Raw genomic sequence first — 23,646 nt, 5'->3', positions numbered from 1 at the left:
ACAGGACAACGAGCATGTAGTCTATATTGTCTGTGGGACAGCCTCATCACCTGCACAGTACTGAGTACTAGTGCTTTAGGATTCCATAACTTTTTAAGGATGTGCTAGACTGGACAACTAAGTAAGTATACAGGAAACAAGTTTGTCACACCTGTACTCTGTTATCTCTACTCACCTCTGAGGAAAGATAAGAAAAAGTAAAGTAGAGAGAAGGGCAATGACTCGATCTGTGTAATGATCACATCACATCAAAATGGTCCAAGTCCCTTCTCAATTTCGACTAGAACTGAACATTCTCACACTCTTTCTTCACTCAGGCAAAGATTACTGTGAAAAGCTTTCAAAAATTAATACTTGGGTTTATAAATAATCAAAGTAAAAATATATGGTGGTTTAGCCAGGTGTCCACCAAGTCATAAAATCACTCCCCCTCCTAAACTGGACAGGAGAGAGAGAGAAATGGAACAAGCAGTTTATGAGTCAAGATAAGGACAGAGAGATCGCTCAGCAATTAGGGTCACAGGCAAAACAGACTCAACTTGGGGAGAAAAAAAGGTTTGATTTTATTAAAGGAACAACAAGAACAGGAAGATGAGAAATAAAAATTAATCTTAAAACACCTCCCCTCACCTCCTCCATATTCCCAGGACTCTCCTTTCTTCCCCTCCAGTGGTGCAGGGGATGGGGGATGGGAGTTGAGGTCAATTCATTACAGATATACTTTGCTACTACTTTTTCTTAGGAGGAGACCTCATCACACTTTCCACTCCTACACTGTGGGGTCCCTCCCATGGGAGACAGTCCTTCATGAACTTCTCCAGCGTGGGTCCTTCCCATGGGCTGCAGTTCCTCACAAATTGCTCAGGCATGGGGCTTCCCACTGGGACAGCTCCTCACATCCTGCCCCAACGTGGGTCATCCACCGGGAGAACAGTCCTTCAGGCACTGACTGCTCCAGTCTGAGTCTCTCACACTTTTTTCTGTAGTGTCCAGTGATGGGACTAAGGGTAATGGACAAAATCTGGAACACAAAAAGCCATGCTTAAACTAAGGGAAAACTTCTTTACGGTAAGTGTGAGGGAGCCCTGGGTTGCCCAGGCTGCCCAGGGAGAATGTCTCCCTCTCTGGAGGTTTTCAAAACCTGCCTGGACATATTCCTGTGTGACTTGATCTAGGTGGACCTGCTTTAGCAGAGAGGTTGGGCTAGATGATCTCTAGAGGCCCTCTCCAACCCCTACCATTCTATGAGTCTGATTCTATGATTATTCTAAAGCTACACAAGAAGCAAGATCACATAAAGATGGATAAGGCAACTGTAAAATAAGTTGCTTTCAGAAAAGTAATATTAAGCAAGAACAGACTCAAGTGATAGAAACTACAATAATTAACTATAGCTTAAAAAAATCTGCATGATTTCGCTGAAGACATCTTTAAAGTAATACCAGTAGTTAGATTTCTGGTGAAGGCCTCTCTTTCAGCTAATTTCAAGAATTTTAGATACAGTCAGGAAGTCTTTCTCAGCCTCTCATGCTACTCTTGTACACTCAACCCACCTATCATTACGTCTTACCCTTAAATTAATCTGCTGCCTTTTAAAAAATTCCTTCCATCATTGCATGGTAATGAGAGTCAGATGTCCATGAATTATCAAGGGTTACTTAGGACAGTTACATGCAGGACAAGGAAATAGGAGACAAGTTTTCTAAATTCAACCATTTTTATTTGAAATATATTCTATTCAATATTTCAATCTTATTATAAAAAAATGATACTTTGGTATGGCGTTTGCTCAGATGTCACAGATGATGTAATAAAAATATATTAATTATCCTAGCTTCATCCTGCAGACTGCAAGGTCAGTGAGGAAAGAGGGGAGAAGGTGTGCTGGAGCAGAGACTCCCCTCCATTCTACAGAGAGAATTGGTGAAGCTGAGATTTATTTTAATTTCTTTAAAGATCCTGCATCAGTGGTAGACACTCATTTTGATAATGACTCTGTATCAGGGGCAGAGACTCATTTTGCTAAAGCTGGCCTTGGACCAGGGGCAGCGATTCACTTCATTAAAGGCCCCGAGCCAGGGACAGTGACTATGGCCAGAGGAGGCTGTGTCCCATGGGAGGGACTCAATATCCACAGCTGTAACTGTGGGAAGCAACCCATGACAAAGTAGCTCACTAAACTTATGCCCAGAAGAGGCCTTGTCCCAAGACAGGGACCCTGTAACTGCAGAAACTGTAACTGTGGGGAAGAATCCACGTCAGAGATATTCACCAAGGACTGTGTCCGGTGTGAGGGACCCTATATCAGCAGAAGCTGCAGCTGCTGGGAACAATCCACACCAGAGAAGTTCGTTAAGGACTGTGTCCTGGGGTAGGAACCCCGTGTTGGAGCAGGGGAAGAGTGCCAGGAGTCGTCCTCATCTGAGAAGACAGAAGTGGCAGAGCCCATCTGTGAGAGACTGACCACATCCCCCATTCCCTGCCCCCCTGAGCCGTTGTGGGGGGAGGAGGTAGAGATATAGGGAGCAGTGAGCTGGGCCCGAGAAGAAAAGAGGGATGGGGGAGGGAGATCTTAAAGTGCTGGTTGTAATTTTCTCATCATCCTACTCCCTTTTTGCTTTTATTCCGCTCTGTTTCTTGTAGAATAAACTTCCCTACTTTCCTCTCTGAGTACTGGAGTCTGTTTTGCCCAAAACTGTAATTGGCAGTGAGCTCTCCCTGCCCTTGTCTCAATCCACAACAACCTTGCTTATCTTTTTACTCCCATTTCGCTGGGGCCTCTGCCATCCTAACGAGGGTGGGGGCAAATGAGGGCACCGAGCGAGAGACTGTCATGGTGCCGCTGTGCTAGCTGGGCCAAACCACAACAGAAATGAATGAATGTAAGACAGCAATTTATTAAATACTACTTGTATTATTTATTTATAAAAATAAACCCACTGTTCTTGTGGACAAATTGCTCCTAGAAACTAGAGAAAGTAAAAGAACACTAATATCACACACTGCTGTTTCTCTCATTAATTAAACAGAAGAGACGTGTAATAAATGAGACTTATTTCCTACTTTCTTGACTATATTATCATTAATGATGAAAAACGTAAAAGCCAGATGGTTGCAAGAGTTACTTCCAAATCAGAATGCTTTCTTTTTACACAAGTACAAGTAAAAATTATCAAAACAAAAAAAAAAAAGTCAAATAAGAATCCATTCCAATAAATTTTTAGGTGCATAACAAGAATTCAAAATAGGCTCAGTAATAACCTGTCTTGCTCTTATACTTTAATTGTTTACTGAATTCTTTTCCCAGTCTTTCCACTTAGGACAACTCACTTTCCTGAAAAGAGGTCTCAAATGTTTCCAGAATAGATTTGACTCCTCAGAGATAGGCAGACCTCTATCATCTCTTTGGAAGCCACTCTCAATGTTTGAAACGCATTTTAGCAATGCAAAAAAAGGAAAAAGATGTTTTGCTTCTTTTTCTTTTCATCCTACTATAAAATTACTTTGCGCTATTCTGTTGAATTCAAGAAAAAAAATCACATGGTGATTTCTGGAAAGAAATCTTTCATGAGATTTCTCATCATCCATCTCATGATACATTAATTACAACATATAGTCATAACTTTAACAAAAGGAAGCCTTTACAAATAAGAACATTTGTAACAATTAGTAATGAGCTGTTCGCTGTAGGTAAGATACAGGTTAATGATTACTTTTTTTCATTTCCTTAGCACAATATAAGCATATTACTTGGTTGAAGCCCACTTGATCTGAAAAAGTCACTACAGTAGAGTGAAGCTACAGTCTTCCTCAGATCCCTTCCTGTTCATGCATCCCACCTTCTTCCTTTGAAGACCAAAGCACATTGAGGATGACGCAGGCTGAGGTCTCCAAGCCTGAAGTCACAATATGACAAAGGTGTGCAACTGGAACTGGAAAAATACCTGGGGAATTTAGTTTAGAAATATTGTAATACACTTAGCATTTCTGAGTAGCTAGTGAGAGGAAGAAAATGAGAAATGGGAGATTGTCACGTATTGACTACCTGCAAGGTAAGTAACGGTAAGTGACAAAGAGTGCTGGTGTCTTTTCCCTGAAACTCCCCAGTCTGGTTTGGGAAGGATGCTGAGGCAGCCTGATGTTAGGAAGTTCTTTTTCTGGACTGTAGCATATACACCTCTAAAATATGAGGAATAAGGTTATAATCTCATGGAGGATTGTGCTGAATCTTAATTAACATATGTATATAGCTGTATTTTTTTTTTATTATTAATGAAAAGTTGCTAAAAAAATTAGGACAAGTGTAGAGTATTGCCTCTGGGAAAGAATAACCCCATGTAGCAGTACAGGCTGGGGAATTAACTGTTAGAGAGTAGCGTAGGGGAAAGAGACCTGGGGGTCCTGGCAGACAACAGGATGAGCATGAGCCAGCAATGTGCCCTCGTGGCCAAGAAGGCCAATGGCATCCCTGGGGTGTATTAGAAGGGTTGTGGGCAGTAGGGCGAGAGAGGTTCTCCTTCCCCTCTACTCTGCCCTCCTGAGACCACATCTAGAATATTGTGTCCAGTTTTAGGCTCCTCAGTTCAAGAGGGACAGGATGATGCTGGAGAGAGTTCAACTCTCCCTTATAATGAAAGGCTTAGGGAGCTGGGGTTCTTTAGCTTGGAGGGGACTGAGGGGTGATCACATTAATGTTTAGAAATACATAAAGGGTGGGTGTCAGGAGGATATTGCCAGGCTCTTCTCAATGATGGCCAATGATAGGACATGGGGCAATGGATACAAGCTGGAACATAAAGAGGTTCCAAAGAAATATAAGGAAGAATTTCTTCACTGTGAGGGTTATGGGGCACTGGAACAGGCTGCCCAGATGGGTTGTGGAGTCTCCTTCTCTGGGGACATTCAAAACCCACCTGGAAAAATTCCTGTGTGACCTACTCTAGGTGGTCCTGCTCTGGCAGGGGGGTTGGACTGGGTGATCTTTCAAGGTCCCTTCCAGCACTTGAGATCCTGTGATTCTGGAATAGCCACACTGTCTTGCCTGTAAATCACTTCTAGGTTGCCAAAGCAGATACTTTACAATGCTGTTAATGAATTTGTCAAGTTTTCTAGCATCAAACACGTCTTTAGAACATTTTGCTGACACTGTTTTGAAGATCATAAAGCCATGGTAAACACCAGGAATGAAGCACTGAATTGCCTAATTAGACCAAATACATGAAAGTAACTTTGCACTTTGCTCAACTATAATAATGCTTTGTGAAAGCTGGGACAGCTCTGTGAGTAACATAGCCAATCTATTAATAAAAGCTAAACTCCAGGAAATAAAAAACAAATTATTTTTTAAGGAACTGAAAAATGATTACAAAAGGAAGTTTAAACATCAGGAGTGTTACTAAACCTCCAGAAGCTGTTTCCAGCTTTAATCCCATGGAGACAAATTGATGATATCTGCATTGCTATGTTTCTAGTGATAAACTGGCAGACCCTGAGAGATAGCCTGCTGTAGCTGGACTCATACATACATGGAATAAGTTCTGCAGATAGTAGGATTTCCTTGGCTTCAAACAGTTGCCTTGGACACAAAGAGACACAGACTTAAAAACAGAGCAGTCTCTACATGTGGATTAGATAGTCAGCATTCTTTGAGACAGCCAAATGAAGATAAATCAAAGCTCGGAAAGTCTGGAAAGAAGCTTCCTTGATGTTTTGTCTGATTGCTAAATTAAATCAATTCGGGTTGAGAGAACATTGCAATTATGGGTAGCTACACCAGAATTTCCCCAATGGGAAAGTATTCTTTCATCCATGGATTAGTTCAACCAATAAAGGTATTGCACAATTAACGTTTCAGTTTTGCTACAGTCAACTTGTCAAGCAAGATCAGTTACTGCATTAGGAGGCCACTGAAAAGAAATTCTTGAATAATTTCTAGAGAGAAGTTTTGATAGCCTGTTGTGCAGTCTTTTCATAATCCTCTTCCCAAACCTCAAATTAACTTTTAAAGGCTATCAATTAATACATGCATCCTTTCATGACAGCAATAATCAGCCAGAGTAATAAATATCAAGAAAGGAAGAGGTACTCATCCACTTTATTCCTCTCTATATAGAGTCCAAAAACGACAAAGCAGTCATGAGGCCTCATATCTGTTCTTCCTGTCTTGTTCAGTCTTACCTTGTAATAACTAACCACACATTTCTTAGGTTAAGTCTTGCTTAGATTAAAGGAACAGTTAGACCCTAATTAATTGCAATGTGAATAACCTAAAAGTAAAAAACGGAATCATAAGAAGTACAAAGAGATACAAGTGCTCTGTGAATGTGCTTCCCATCATATGCTTTTAGCCAAGTTGGTGAGATAGAGACTCAATAAACAGATTATAAAGTGGACGGAAAATTAGCTGAAATATTTGGCTCACATGGGTGTCATCAGTAGTAAAAAGTTCAACTGTCAGCCATTTACCGGTGCCACGCCTCAGAGATCAATATCTCAGCCCAATATTATTTCACATCTCCATCAATTACTTTAGTGATGGGACATGTGACATTCTCAGAAAGTGTGCATCATACTGAGGGTGGATGACTGGGCTGATATTAAGAAATATCTTGACAAGCTGGAGAAGTGAACTGACAGAAAACTTAAGAAACTCAACATCTGCATCTAGGATGGAATGACTTTATGCAACAGGACGGGTTGGGTGCTGATGATCTAGAAAACAGATTTCCAGGAAAGAACTTGAAGACTCTGCTGCACAAGCTGACAAGGAATCAGCAATATGCAGCTGTGGAAACAAGAGCATTGAGCTGCATTAACAAGAGCATAGTCAGTAGGTTGAAGGACATGATTGCTTTTCTTTGTTTAGCTCTTCAGAAACCATATCTGGATTATTGTGCCAGTTTCAAGGTCCTCAGTACAAGACATTGATACACTGAAGCAAGTCCAGCAGGGGACCATCAAGATCATCAGGAGACTGGAAAACATGACGTGAATAAAGATTAGAAAACCTGGATTTGTTCACTTTAAGTGAAGGCTAAAGGGAGCTTCCCATCTACCTTAATGGGAGAGTATATAAGGAAGACAAGGCCATACTCTTCTCAGAGCTATGCAGAGATAGGACAAGGGGCAATGAACACAAGACAGAATATAGGAATCCCCAGTGAGAAGTGTGTTACCTTTTCTTCAACTATGGCCAAACATACTGGAACAGGCTGCCCAGGAAGGCTCTGGAATTTCCATCTTTGCAGATGCTCAAAACTGCACTGAAGCCCTGAGCAATCTTTTCTAACACAATCTGATTAGCTAATAATGAATATTTGAACTTAACCACCACTTTTTTTCATTCAAGGTAAACTCATGTTTAGCTGATTCACATGTCCATACTCAATTTAGGAATGAAAGCAACAATTGCATTCCTGCTAAGGACATGCATAAATATGCATTAATGCATTTTCTGAATCAGATGTCCAGCTCAATGGACAGAGTGGCAAATGATAACCAACAAGATACTGATTCTGACCCTGCAATTGAAGCAACCTCTATGCTTGACTGGAATACCACTCAGGTGTCTATCTCTGCTGACTGATGTCAGACTACTTCTGACTACAGAGAACCTTGTCAAAATTCTCTCTGTTCAAATCTAAAGAAAATTCTGCTTTAACCATTAATTTTTTTGTAATTCCTTTTTTGGTCCATCACTTAAAGAGCCCAGAATTAAAAACTGAAAAAACACTACCTCTGGAATGGACTGCTCCCTGCTCTTGTAATCACAATTTAAAGATTTCCATTTAAGAAGAGAGAAATTGAGCAGATAAATATGGGAAATTTGAATTTCATCACAGTCTTTTTCAACTAGTTCACTGATTAGCCAAAATCATACTCCCTTGATCCCTTTTACATGCCATCTTTGTAATTTCATGTATAATGAATGAGAGGCCTCTGCTGCTAATATTTTTTCCGTGACCACATAAGGATGTCTAAACTCATGAGAATCTTCAATCATAGACCTTAAGCAATGCTTTTGCACCCAAATTCCTTGGAGTTTCAATTTCTTTTTGACTGCTTCAGCATTTTCTTAGTTCATCCTGACTCACTTTGATTTCCACTCCGTTTCCACACTGAAAAATTTAGTAGTTTGCAAAAGCATCTAAATTTTTGATTGATTAACTTGTGTGAACTTTGGAAAACTGTAAGATTCATCCAGCAGTGATTATAATATACTTCACACATAGGCAAACACTATTACATAGCATACATTAACATTTGCAATCTTAAAATGTTACAACTCTAAAAGCTGACATTTATACAAGAGTCCCTCAAATTTTTAATTTCAGTACAGACTATATATCAGGCTAATAGTAGTTCTTTAACATTAATCGTACTAATTAGATAGTAATTATAAAAGGATAAAATCCACTACAGTTCTGCTGTACACACTCTTATAAATGTTCCATGTCCTAAAGAATGTTTCAGGTGGGCCTGAAAGAACAGCGACAAAAAATCTTGCACAGAATGAGCTATAGAAAAGTACCCAACTGTGCAACAGTACTGCTGGAAGGGAGAAGATGTGGAGTGGTGTAAGTTAGGATGGTATAAGCTACAGATAAAAGAAAGAAAAGGCAATAAGAGGACTTTTCAAAGGAAATGAGAATAAGAAATTAAGAAATAGAGAAAAGAATTAGAGTGACAGCGAAAGAAATCAGACAAACACAGAGCAGAAGCCTTCCTTTGTAATATTCCATCAGTAATGGATTTCAAGTAGCTCTTTCATTCATTCTTTCCACATGGTATTCTGATTATATGCTTCTCTTACATTAAATATAATCATATTTACATTTACCCATGTAATGATTGCTGCAGCAACCCTTAAGAGAGACAGGACAGCTAGCCAGAGAGTCTGGGCTTTATTACTACCCTCTATCATTGACAGTCTGTATGAATTAAAACTCAGAAAGGGAAAATTCTCCCTTCAGCCTCTCCTCACTTTTTTTTTACTGTGTGCACAGATCATCTCTCCCTCTCCTCTGTTCATTTACTGTATCCAACACAATGTATCTGGAAGTCTGTAATACAATAAATATAAAGAAAAGTTGTTCTACATTCCACACTGTGTATGTGTGCTTATTCTCTAGCCCAGCAAAAGAAGGAGATACTAATCTCTGCATTCATCTGAATCATCTAAATTGAAACATCTGATCAGCCAGTCCACAAAAGTAAAAAGCAATTTTTTAGATGTAAGAAGACTAAAGAAGGAAGAAGCCTACATAATTTCCTACTGCATCATGGAATCAGTTCTGTGACATAGAGGATAACTTGGTTTTTTTTGTCCTGCCTAAAGAAATAGTGTCTTCAAGCACAGCTTTAAGTTTTTGTGTAAACTTATTGCCTTATCTGGTTGACTTATCCAGCTATACCACAAAAGAAAATTTACAGTTATTAGTTATTAAATGATTTCCCCTTTAATACAGCCTTGGTTGTTCCCATTACATACTTAACACTCCCTGTCAGACACCAAGCTACTTTTTGCCCAAACAGTCTTTTCATTCTCTTCAGACAAAGAAATCTCAGGCAGCGATTGTATTCCCAGTATAGCACCCACTGTCAAAAGCACAGGCATTTTTAACTCAGTGTTCACAAACAAAAAAGATCTAGCCAATCAATATGCAGCTGTTACAAACAAACATAGGATTCTGTAGTCTGGAAAGCAAGTGTTAGGACAGCTACTGTGTATTATAAATTAAAGTACCTGAAACTTTATAATCTCTATAAGAGCATGACATAGAAAGATCCTTCTGGTCAGCTGAGACTATTAGAGCATTCAAGGTTCACAAATATCCTGTAGCTTGAAGACACATCTAGCAATCCTGCACTAATGTCAACACACTCTTTTCTTTATAGCACATCTTCTATTCCCTCCATCATGAGGCATTACCCGTATTACATGTAGGAAAACAAGCAATACTTTTTCCATTCATGACTTCTCTCAGTCAGCAGTGACATGTCCCTATCCAAATAATTTGAAAAGATTGTATCTTGCATACCTGACATAAGAACAGTCTCAATGTTCCCACTAGTTTGTCATTGCTGAAGAAAATGTCTGAAAAAATGTTATGGCCACAGCCTATAGAGAGAATAATTGGCAGCATTAAATTGCTTATTACAACCCAAGAGATGGAAGACTGCAGGTACAAAGCAATTCTGTCATTTCCTTCCAACATGCACAGGCAAATCAACAAATCCTCTCAGCAGGGCTCTTGGAGTCTGTTAGCTTAACAGAATTATAGCATAATAAGGGTAGAAAGGACCATGTTGCCATGCACCTGATCCATTAAAAAGTGGAATCAAGCCACTGGCCTTCACAGCTGAATCACATCAAAAGTCAAACACACTCAAGATTCGAGGCCACCTGAGAATACAAAAAGAAATACTTCAGTTTTTTATGATGACAGCAAAAGTGGGAGGATTCACAAACAGATCCTCCTTCCCGTTTTTAGCTTTTAACCTGTTTTGCAGGCTTAACATGATATGCAAAGATATGGGAACCTGATCAAACGGTATTTTTTCTTGGGGAGCAATACAGTAATGGTCTCATCTCAGGAATACATTTTTTTTTCCTTTACAGAGGAGGAAATAGACAATTGTTTATACGTAACAGCTTGAAATGTAATGACTAACACTAGCCATAAAGAAAAATGAAAAGAAAGCAAACAAAGAGAGAGGCAAGGCGAGGTGAGGTGAGGCGAGGCAAGGGAATGACAAACCCAGAAGACAGAAACATTACCACACAATGGTCCTCTAGAGAAAACAAAAACCTCAAAATAACATCATCACATTTACTTCAGAGGCTTTCTAAAAATATATACAATTTCTGAGAGGAAAAAATGGATTGAGGAAAATTCAGATGAAGAGAAAAGCAACATTGATACTCTGAGACAATCTCTTGAGAGAATAAACAGAAAAGAAACAGTATTCCATACAGTACTTCAGGTCTTGCCTTAAGCTATGGATTGGATAGGTTTGTCAGTTCTGGTTATCTGAAGGAAAACACAGAACCAAACAATCATATCCTAGATAGATAGTTTGATTGTTACACTCAAATTTTTGTTTCTACATTAGCAAACATTGTTAGCATGTATCATAATAAATAATTCATTGATTTAAATAAATCTCTCTAAGATGCCTACTGTAGAAAATAGAAGATTGCATCTGCAGACTCGTAGATTTTGACTATTCGTGGGAATGATGTTAAATATTACAGGCTGATTTCCTAATGTGCTAGTTTTAAATCAACAAGTGTGCAGGGAGTTAATTTGCCTGCCAAAAAGCTGTAAAGCCTTATTTCCAACATCTACATTTTCCTAACATGATGTAGAATTTATCATATGTCATATTCCTTCAAGCATTGAACCTCCACTACAGCTTTTATCTTCTTCATTGACAGAGTTGCTGCTCACTTTAGCACATCAGAATATTTAGGGGGAAAGAAAGGTTTCTGTTAACCTCACTCCCCTGTTCTAGTAATGACATTTCATAAATTACATGGAAATAGATTATGGAGTATTATTTGGAGAGTTTCAGAGCGTTTCACTTCAAAAATACAAGCTGGGTTATTTTCCTTATCCAGTTTCCTAATCACCATGAATTACTCATAGTATGTCTTTTTAGTAAATGTATGTTATATTCCTTTGTCTCTTGAGTATCTGAAACAATAGCTTAAGAGGAGGGAAAGGTATTCATGGAAATTACTGCAGAGTCGGGAAAAAAAACCAAACTCTGCCACTAATTACCCAGTTTTGGTAACATTCAGTAGTAAACTCCAGAGTTCAAGTCCCATTTCTTTTCCAGGCAGGACAAAAAACCGATCTGTATTCTCCTACATTCCAGATGAAAGCTGTTATTTGCTCACTGTATTTCTACTTTGAGTTCAAGAAGTCCTCCTGATTCCTGTGTAGAAAACTGTTCTTTTAAAGGTTACTGGAAATTCACAGGTTTTAAATGAGAAATTTTAGATTACAGTTTATTTAGAAAACAATGACAAAACCAATCTGCCCATTCTCATCCAGCTCCCAGCATCTAGCTGTCCCCCTGCCCAAGAGCAGGCTGCTCCACTTGCAAGCTCATCTCCTGTTGACCATAGCAGTGTTTGAATAAGTTTCAGGTAACTTTATTTTGTCCAGTTTATTTGTTTGCTTTATACTAGTCCTGAAACAGATGTAGTTAAATAACATGCAGACAATCCAGTCTTTGAAAACTTCTTATCAAGTAATATGTACATAAATTCTGCATAAAAAAAACCCTGAATTTCCACCAGAAAGTGAGACTTCAAGCCATTTTCAACACATCTATTACATAGGTACAAAAAAAAGCTATGTGGTAGAACTAAGATTAATTCAAGCTAAGATTAACTTCACCAAAGGTGGAACTATACCTGCACTTGAGACTACCAGTGAAGGAGTTCTTTCAGGTCTCAAAGCTACATTCACTGACCATCCCGGAAAACCAGGACTGAGCTATTAAAGAAATAAAAACTCTCTTTAAACAGCAAGAGGATTTAAAGCCTTACCTAAATCATGCCTCATTGCAGAAGAAGTTATAACTCTCAGATGCAGAGAGAGGAAGATGATAAAATGAGGTCAAGACAGAGTGGTTTCCAGTTATGTATGAAAGCAACTTCAACTGGAAGCCCCTATTTCCTAGTTCTAAAAAAATCCATGAAGTCTGTAGCTGATGCAATTTTACAGTAAGAAAATGAGCACTTAGCATATATTGAAGAGAGAAATATAAGGAAAGTCCAGAATGTCGTGACATTCTTTTCCATTCACTAGTTTTAATATGTGCCAAGAAATATTTTGTGTGCTACACACACTAATCTTTCTAGATGTTTGCTCAGAAAAAGAATTTCAGAAAAGTCTCATCATAATTTCTGCCTCTGAGACTAAGTTAAAAAGTCACATAATATTTTGGTGCTAAATACAAGGCTTTCTTGGTTTTTTTCCAGATTATTTTATATAAAGCAACGTGCAATGTCATACGATTTAAGTTCAAGGCTCATCAGCCTAGTATCTATTCCACTGCTGCTACACCTGTATAATTCTTTTGTATTAAGCATATCTAGGCATAAATCTGGACTGCGTAGTTATCTTTCCAGCTATTCACCATCTCTTCCTGCAAACTCACTCCACCTTCAGAGTGACTGAGTTGGCTACCCAGGTAAGGCAGAATAGATGGATGCTGATAGCCAGCTTCATAGGCAATATGAAAATAATAATCAAGATGCTTATATCCAAACTTGCACATAGCTATGAAAAGGAATAAGAGCATGGCCTTTAATTCCCTCTTAGATGTTAGAGGATCATGAGGGCTCTACTAATATATTTTCCTATCCATTCTCTCTGGCATGCTCCTTTGCTTTTCACCCTGCCCTCTCTCCTTCTCTTTCCAATCCTAATTTTTCCATACCCCAACTCTTCAGTCCCCTCCTATTCATTACACTCATCAAGTCCTAAGTGTTCTATGCTCTCCAATGCACCCATGTCTCAGGCAGTTCTTCTCAAGTTTATTTCACACGTTCCACCATCTGACACTACCCATAGGCCCTTGTCCATTGCAGTCAGGTAACTTCCTTCTCCATTCACCAGTAGGAACACAGAACACTGTTCTCTCGCATTAGCTGCAGTAGCTCATATGTACTCTCTCCAGGAAATCTGGCCCACACTCACACTGAAACATCATCTCTTGGTCCAGTTACACAACTCCCAAAATATATGTCCAGTTTTATCTTTTTAAGGTTTTCTTCTAGGCTTCCTAAATTTCTTTTCCCTTTCCTTTTCTGTATACCATTCTTACAGAACCATACAGATGGCAAAGAAATTCTCAGCCATGTATACATAAACACAGGGAAAATAATGAAGATGAACTTAGCAGCTTTCCGGTGAGTGCAATCACACGACCTTGCAATCTTTTTTTTTTGTCTTTTTTCTCAATACACTCTACAAAAGAATGATATAACAGATTATAGCATTATGAAAAAAAAATCTAATACCTAACCTTTTAATCTGGAAGCAATAAAACATTTAGAAAAAAAGAAATATGAAAGCAGCAACCCAGGGACTAGCATAGATGGGCATGTTTCCATTTCTGTTGGTGTTCAGACCACAACATTAGGCATCAGGCAGATCCTTTGCTGCTGTATATATGACCTGCTTATTTGGCCCATCCAGCACAGAAGAAATTCCCCAATGTATGTTTCCCTTTGTAGTCTCCACAATAGTGCAAATAAAAAGAAAAGACAAAAGGCAGAGAGGATCCAAATAGTTCTACTACAGAAATGAACTTCGGGTTATTTTGAATCTTATTATTAGCCTCTTTGTGTGGAATATTTTAGGAGAATGTAGCTCAAGTTTATGCCTGGCATAATTCCATTCACTTCTTGAGAGATTCATTTAGCTCTTTGATTGTTTATGCAGTTTCACACATTGCACATAGGTAACAGCCTAAGTCAGGAACAGAGACAAAATCATTGCCTGCATTTACCTAGATTCCTATGTATGCCCTAATTGAATCACAAGAAAAATGATTGCATGAACTGAATTTATCCAAAATTGTTAGTGTGATTTCAAACCAGCATTGAGAGGACAGGCAAACCCACATTATTCTGACCAAACAATATAGCTTGATAGCTCATCTCAGTGTCTAATGAAGTAATGTTTGCATAATGCATGAAGTCCAATTTAGGAAAATTGAAACTGCTTTGACTTAAAGATGGGCAGATGTTTAGTGAGCATGTGATCAAGTGAGAATTTCACCCACAGAAATGAAGACCAAGACTGAAGCAGATAAGTAATATGAGAGGAAATTTTTCATTTCCATTTGCAGTGGGAAAGACTACCAAACAGTTTGATGATCTAAATTCTTCTACTACTAAATGACAGTATTAGATTAAAAGATGTTTTATTACAATATAAGAATCTCTATACATTGAAAAAATAGAGTCACACCTCCCTACAGTTCACCACTTTGATTACTTTGAAATTCAACCTCAGTCTACAGGCCTTCTAAGTAACAACAAAAACTTACTATGTACACTGCAGTAAATACACCTTAGGGAAATATCCACCTGAGAAACCATTTGAAAGTGTAAAAGTACCAGATATATGGAGTGTGTGGATGGCAGTTATTTCTTTGTCACAGTTAGCTGACACACTTTACGAAGACTAAATTATCAGTCAAAGTTCCCTAGCCCTTAAGTTCACTAGCTACTGTTTCCAAGAGTAATTTTGGGAGGCAAGGTCTGAAAACAGAGGTACTTTATTCTTATCAGATAATGCAGCTAGGAAAAAAAAAAAAACCACAAAATCTTGAGCACATATGCCCTATTTCTGACCTCAAAGAGAAATTGCAAACTTCAAGTCGGTTGAGAAGAATATGTTCTGGGTGAAAATAAGTTATATTAATCAACAGACAGTCAAGATAAAGGTTAGTACGTACAACTGAACCAGGAGAGGGTGCAACAGACATGAAAGGTGACAAGTAGTTAACACTTGCAGAGGTTACCAGAAGTATAAATTGTGCAGACACAAAACCAATGCCAGTACTGAGCTCATGCTTTCATATTCAACATAATTATTAAATTTAGTTTTCAGCCTTCTTCTTTTGAAGGTTTTAATAATGTCTCTCTGAAGGATAAGGACCAGGAGGTCTGAAATAGCATGGCTGTCTTATGAAATGTTCTCAAAATAGTAGACAACCATTTTTTTTCTTTCTTCCTCTGTAACAGTTCACTGTGATGTATCATATTTGATCTGTTTCTCCTGTACAGTCTTCACAGAAACTTTTGGCTTCGTAGAAGAATATTAATACAGAAGAAGATTACACGACAGTGTAATCATCACCGTGTCTCTGTCAAACATGATGAAGTATCTGCATGACCAAGGGCTTCTCCCTTTTTCCAAATATACCTTCTTTATAACAGCTAACCTAACTTTCTTCCTTCAAACTTAACTTTTAAAAATCTCAAATCACAACAGGTACAGCTCCCCTACTATTACAATTTTTGGCTTTTTTAAGACCAGAATTGCTATGGAAGAATACTTAGAGAATGTGACAAGAATTATACATATTTCTTCCAAGTTTCTAATTCCACCTAAATCTGGTGTTCACTATCTATGCAAGAATATCAGTGAAGTTCAGATTGATATAAGGATTTAATAATGAATGGATTATCATAAGCTTAGTATTATAAGAAAGAGCTTGCACCTTCACACATGGTGAACATGGCCCTAAATTGGTCAAGTCATATATATGAGAGTAACAGCAGGTTGCCATAGCCAGGTATCTAATATCTCCCATGTCTAAGTTCCTTAAGTACTTTTGAAAATTCTTTTCTCCTGGCTCTCCCATGACTAAGTTCCTTAAGTACTTTTGAAAATTCTTTTCTCCTGGCAAAACATGCCAAAGTCAGTCAGAGAAAGCAAGAATCAGTTATCCCTGTTCACTAGTCTCCCAAGGAATATTTCCTAAATAAGCTCCAAGTACACCTTGCTAGCCTCTAGCCTCGGGGTAAGCACAGAAAGCAGTCAGAAAGGAAGGTAGTAGTTTCTTTGGTTTAAGTACCTCACAACAGCCTTGAGAATTTAATCTCTTAGACATCTAAGTAGTTTCCTTACCTTCACCATTTAAAACTTAAAAAAACACTTAGAAAAATAATTATACTAACATGAAAATGTTTGTTGCTTATTTTGATGGAGTGATTACTTCACTGTGCTACCTAAGATGTTTAACTAAAACAAAATTCTATAGTCACAACTGTTCACTTCTGTGCAGTATGCAAAAAACTAATAATAATTAGAAAAACATCTTCTTCTCACAATTTTTTCAGCATTCACGAGTTGCAAACGTCATTTGTGTAAGTAAGAAAATAGACACAAGTTTCTGGAGGATATAGCAGGTTTAAAGGTAGAAAGTAGCTTGTCCAGCACAGTATGTAGTGAAACTACACGTATCTTAAAAGTCTAACAACAGACAGATGTCCAGAAAGACAGAAGTGGACTTTTAAGGAAAAAATCTATGAAAAAATACAAAGGACTTAGCACATCACTATTTTTGACCACATAAAAGTACTTTTTCCAGATCAAGCAAGGAATAAATGAAGACTATGGAGATTTAAAAGGAGAAAAGTGAATATTAACAAAAGCATGGAGCTGTTTGGATACAGATATATTACTGCAGTCTGTAGACTTTTTCAATTGCAGAAACCAAGAATTCATTGTGTTCTTCAGTTCTGTGTAGTCACTCAGCAGCAATACCTTGTCTGTACCAGAAAAAGCATGTTTGAGAGTAATTAAGTCAGGAGACACCATGTTCACTAAAAAGCTTCAAGGGAAATGAAATATAGTTCTCTAAATCTTATTTTTCAGCAATGAGACAATAAAGGAAATTATGTCCAATTAGACTGGTGACATGCTGTCATGTGGAAAAAAAATAAGGTACGTGGTTTCTTCTGGGGTTTAGTAATTGTAAGAATGATGTGAAAAATGAAGGGCATTGTTCTGATATTTAAATGACAGTGATGAATAGTATTCTATTCTATTTAATTCTTCATCAATTAAAAAAACCTTACAGAAACATAAAGACTCTTCCGTGATGCAATCAGAGATTATATGGGGTCACACTGTATTCAGATGTTCCTAACTAGAAGAACATTTATAATGCCCCTGGAATCACTACATGGATGCAGTGATGGTTGGGTCTGCATTCCCAAAACTTTAAACCAATTGTACAAGTTGTTATTAGGAGTGCTCTATTATTTACAGGACCAACCAGCAATATTCATTTGCTTCTTTGGTAAATCCATCACTGAAAGAACTATGGAAAACCAAACTTTCAAAACCATGGTTTAAATTACATCAATATCATGCGGGAATATAACAAACTGGTTGACACAAAAGTAATTACTCTCTCATGGAGTAATAATGGCAAGCTCAGGCTCTAAAACAAAGTTGATAAATGCTTGACAACTCAAAAACTGTATTGATTTAGGCAAAGAGACCCTCAATTTACCCTAAAGTAATCCAGTATCCTTTGAAGCACTTCAGATGTAGCTAAATTAACTGTCTCAAACGTTGACAATGAAGAAAGCAAAGCAACGTGGCACTGGACAGACAAGGAAGGCAACTGTTGCTTTCTAAAGGAACTGTAACAGTACATAGACTTACTCTAAAGCCTAGTACCTGCAGGCCCAAGAAATAGGTCACTGAAGTGGGAGAAATTGAGCATAAAAACTGGCATCAGACTGGAGAGCAGTTTCTTTCCATACTTTGTACAAATGCCAGTTCATTCGCTCAAGGATGAGGAGATCCAAAGCAGAAGCTGCCAAGGTGATATGTGAAAAGATCAATCAGCTTTCTCTTTTCCACTGCGTTTCATCTTTGAGATTATATTAGACTCTCACAAGCTCAGTGGTGGAACAGAAATCATAAATGGACTCAAGGTTTCATCTCATTACTACTGCCTCCCAGAAACATTTTCATAGTGAAGCAGTGACTGCCAGTGCTTGAAGCAACAAGAATGAGTCTGTATGCGAGGTGATTTTGATTTATGGGCAAAAAAATCCATGCATCTTGAAAGTGTGCTATCATTCATATCTTTTTTATCATGAGTGATCCAAACTTAATGACAGTATATAAATATGCTTTAGATACAAGAACTTGATCATAATCTAGCAATGTGTTTAGTATCTGAATCCTCATAAACAAACACAGTCAAACTAAAAATTAAACCAGGGTTTGAGTGTTCTTTTAGGTTACAAAGGGAAAAAAAAAAAAAAGAAGCTTTTAAAATTTGCAGGGAAAAATTCAAACATCCTGAGGCATTCCATTCTTTTAGAGATGATTTGAACTCACCAACTGGAAAATTCACTCCTCAAAAATAACAGAAACTGTCTCTCTACACAATTGCTTTATAAATAGATAAGGTAAGAGTGAGATATAGTTAGAAAAGAAACCACTTCAAGTTAACAATGAACAACAGGAGATAAGGCTTGTGCTCAAACAGTGTTGTGCGTTACTTTTGAGAAGAAGTCTAAAAAGGAATATTTGGGGCTATGCAGTGGGGTAAAAAACAGATGAAAACCAGATTTAAATTAGCCTTGCTTTATTATGAAAAGATTCACCAGGTTATGTTTCTATAACTGCAGGTGGCACAATAACAGTTTTAACTATCAAGTAAACAGACATAAGGACTAAAAATAGGCAAGATATTACAACTTATTATCAGCCCTGAATAATATTTTAGAGAAGTCTCTACGTCAAGACTATTCTTTTAAATATCTACCACATTTAGTGGAGAAGCAAACAGCATATGGGGACTTTGAATCTGAAATTCAAAGAAGTCTATCAATGCATTACAAGGCAAAAAAAGAGTAAAGATTGCTTTTATTCTGTAACACTTAATTAATAAAAGGCAGTAATACAGCATCCATAAAGATATATGACTTAGCCTAAAGAGTGGACACAAAAGAATGAAGTGATGAAACGAACAAAAGAAACACTTTTGCAGACCCTGAGAATAGAGATGAGCTTATTCCTATCAGATAACCAATTAGTTTTATGACAGGTAAGTTTAGTTACAAGCTTTTTTCTCACATTGTCTTCAATATACTTTCTGCAGAGTTGCATTAAAATGAGGTTCCAGTTGCTAAAACCACACAGGTGTCAAATTCTTCCTTCACCAGCAACTTGTGCTGCAGCCTCAGATTTCTGTAGCTACTCAGTTAAGACTAAGTGTGTGTACACACAAACACACATACTTTGACACTGTTGAGATTTAATAATCTATATAACCTCAGTGTGTTTACATTTCTGTCTCACAAAACTACTTCTAGGGGATTTTTTTTTCTCATCAGTTGCATCTGATTCCCACTTTGCATATTGACATGGTCTCTCTTCTTTCTCTGTTCTTGTATACACAAGAACAGGCTACAGTGAGCCACATTAAGACCAAAGTTTTATAAAGCAGTTTATAAGCCTTTGCTATTGTTGACGAGAATTGGGTTACTGACAAAAAAATGGAGCACGGTTTTTAATTTAAAAGCATATGCTTCCTGGTCAACATTTTGAATGGAAGGCATTAAAAAAAGGCATTAAGATATGAAAACCAAGTGATCTGGAATTCGTATGATTATTTTACAAATATAAAGTGAGTGAAAAAATAAAAAGAGGATTGTAGATTAATTTTCAAATATATAAATCTCACTCAGAAGATCCCTAGTAGCAGTGAAAGCAAGTTGATCATGATTACAGATATAACAAAGTTTTTAAACAGAGAAAAGGTCAAAATAAAATCTTGAAACAGATACTCCATCTTACAAATCAGGTTCTCTAATGTCATTGTAACACAAAATGGCAAGTTGCAGATTTCTGTAACTTACTTTATGAAGAGATGAAAACCAAGACAAACTGATATAATATGCACACGGGAAGATTTAATTTCTCTCAGAACATCCATGTGTCATTTACTTTTAAATCAACTAGTTTATGTTTCTTTCAAATCAGTCTAAGCTCACAATCAAGTTTTTTATACAGGACCAGCATCAAGATATTTATACAATAGATGGCCTTTATTTGTTAAAAAGACACCCTAAAATTCAAGCATCTCAGAGTTTTAAATTTCATCATACTCTTGTCTAGTATCAATCTTTTCTGTCATTTCATAACATCATGCCATAGCTCATAATGCTGAAATTTCTTTCTTCTTCAAAGCCACTACCACTTAAGACTACCTGCTAGTATCACTCAGTTCATTATTCTGCCTTTACTTCTTTATTCTTATACAATTTCTCTTTCTTGCTACTTAATATTAGCTTTTTTTAGACCATGCCTCAAAGAAATCTTCCATGTCACAGACAAAGGAAGAGTGAGCACTGCTTATTCAGAAAACAGCTTTCTATTGTCATCATAAAGATGTTATAAAAGGTCTCCAAGAGAAGAGCATCTACATTATCTTCTCACAATCACTTTTTTTTTTCCTTTCTAGAAATCTTGAGGTTCTGAATAGATATTTTTGAAAGCAGCTGTGAAAGGAATCACTGGTAAGGCCTTTAGGGTAAGCGGCATCAAACAAACAGTCTGGAATGTATGGTCCACCATATATTCCTGTGGATTATGCCATCTTTGTCATAGAGAACACTACCTTTCCCTTGACTCTGAGCCTTTTTGAAAGAATCTCTAACATTTGTTCCCTTTGTAGTGCTTCCAGCCTCAGTCTAAAAGGACTTCTTGTTCCTAAGGGCCACAAGTATTCACATACAATTCATCTAAGGTTATCTTTGCTGTAAGTAGGTGTCTGGTAGTAACTGTCTTTTTCCTGACTGTTAAATAAGTGAGATATTAATATTCACACTCAAGTCTAATCATAATTACAACAAAATTCTTCACATCTGGAAAGCATTGCTCTATGAAATTGGCTTGAACATTCAACTGAAGTCCCATTGAATGGATAATTTAAAGAAAATTATTCTACTTGCTAGGTTTCACCCATTGGATGAGCAGCACTGATGAAAACTGCTAAGAAAATACACCTGCAAAGTCTGAGCTCCAGAGAAGCTCCATATGATTTCCCCTCAGAAGTGATGCATATTGAGAAAAAAGTCATAGAGCTAAGGTCTAAGTTTGGAAGTACACAGCAGGGAAGTCCTCCTTGTACATGTTGATGATCTTACTCTTGAAACAGAAGAGATGGAAATCGAAGTAATCATCTTTCTTTTTGCTCAATCAGCTACTATCTTGCCGAGTTGCCTTGACAGAATAGCTCAACTTTTAATAATAATTTAGGGGATAAAAACTAAAATTTCTTGTCCTGCTGAGAAATATAGCATATGTAGATTCTCACAAGAATACTCTTTTTTCTCTCCCAGAATACTATTCCAAATTCGGTACCCAATTTTCACATACATTCCTCCCCCTTTGAAGCTTCAGTGATATGATAGGAATCGGACTGAAGATGGTCCTTTCTTTCCTCTTGCTCTGCCACAAGTAATCTCCAGCTACTATTTCTCTTCAGCTGTTTGTGTACTTATGCTCCAGCAGTTCACATGCTACATAAAAAATTTCTTACTTTAAAAAAAAACACATTAAATATATTATTATTATTAATCCAAATACTACTTCACTTTTTTTCCTATAAAGCATCATAGACCTACTGCATACTGTAGCCAAACAGTTGGAACAATACAAATGGGAGAAAAAGCAGCTCCTCAACCACTTTTGCCACTCAAGAGACAAGTTATCATACAGCACCATAGCTTGTCGGTTTCTGAGCAGGACTTCCTATCTTCATTGTAAATTTGAGACTACAAGTTTACTTCTGCTCTCTTACGTAATTTTGGACAAACTCCAAAGTAATAGAGCAGAAATAGAGTGCTTGGACAACAGTTTGCTCATTTGAGTGCCTATGTTGATAAATTAAGGTTTGAGAACAGAAGTAAAACTCAAAAGCACTTAGCTAGTTTAGACCCAGGTTCAGTGGGCTATACTATCCACAAGAAAAACTGAAACAAGTTCTGCTTCTATTCAAAAGTTTAAACATAGCTTTAAGTAGGCTGGAGTCCTTAAAACTTCAGGTATCTACATCTTCTATTTCATGATTGTTTTATTTACCATTCTGCCCTTACAGACTATGCATAGTTTTTTTCAGCTGGAACCAATAAAGATCTCTGTGCCTTACACTCATTAACTATCCTAATAAGATCATCTAATATCAAAGAGATACAGTATGTATATTTTAAATTGGTATCTTGGTGCACCTTTCCATCTTGGTGTCCTAAGATGACCTGAACTTAAAATTAAGGGATAAGTAAACTCTTCACATTTTGACTGTGCCATAGTAATCTCCTGAGAACCACTGGTTCCTTCTATTATTATTTTTCCCTCTTCCTACCTGAAGCAGTTCTGATCAAATGCTTTCTTTATTATTACTCCACATACATTTCCAACACCTCAAAATGTTACTTACAGAGGGGTAAAGAGCAAAAAGATTTTGAAAAGTAAGCATTCTCACTATTGTCTCCATTGCTTTTGAACAGAGCACCCATTCCTAGAGTATACATAAATGCAAGCGAGAGGACTGTGAACAGAATAGATCTTCCAATAAATCATTCCCTGGACAAGCCATTTTGGTACACAGTCAAGAAAAAGCAAGATAATTAGATATTTATTAGTTCAAGAATGGAGCATGTAGTCTCATTGCTTGACATTCAGTGCATGATATGAAATATGACCAATATATTTCACACTCTTTGAATATCTGGCCAAGTTGTTTCCAGCACATGATTTCTTTTGTCTTTACTTGCCAGATTTCCCATTGCCAGGGGGCACAGGAGTCTCTGACCACCCAGTATTTGACACATTGCAAAAATTTACATTCTCATATGTACATATGCAAACCCAAACAATCAGGCTGAATGACCACCTTTCAAATTCAGGAGCTTTTGTTCCAAAAATCAAAATACACATGCATTACATTTATTACATTCTTATATGACCACTGTACACAGAACAATGTAGCATGAACAAGAAAAAAATATTGCTTTTTAGAGGTTAGTAGTAGAACTATAAGTAAATTAAGATATTAACAGGTCCTCCATTTCCAAGA

At 37.3% G+C, this 23,646-nt stretch overlaps 1 protein-coding gene across 1 annotated transcript in view; it reads right to left on the bottom strand.

Moving 5' to 3' along the window:
- The window catches only part of GABRG3 (gamma-aminobutyric acid type A receptor subunit gamma3), a 312,087-nt gene that overhangs the window by 271,407 nt on the left and 17,034 nt on the right, over window positions 1-23,646 (bottom strand). The window lies entirely within an intron of this gene.

Source organism: Colius striatus, chromosome 1 (assembly GCF_028858725.1).
Source record: "Colius striatus isolate bColStr4 chromosome 1, bColStr4.1.hap1, whole genome shotgun sequence".
NCBI lineage: Eukaryota > Metazoa > Chordata > Aves > Coliiformes > Coliidae > Colius > Colius striatus.
Note: the sequence above shows the minus strand (reverse complement) of the source record. Positions and strands in the feature narration are given on the sequence as shown.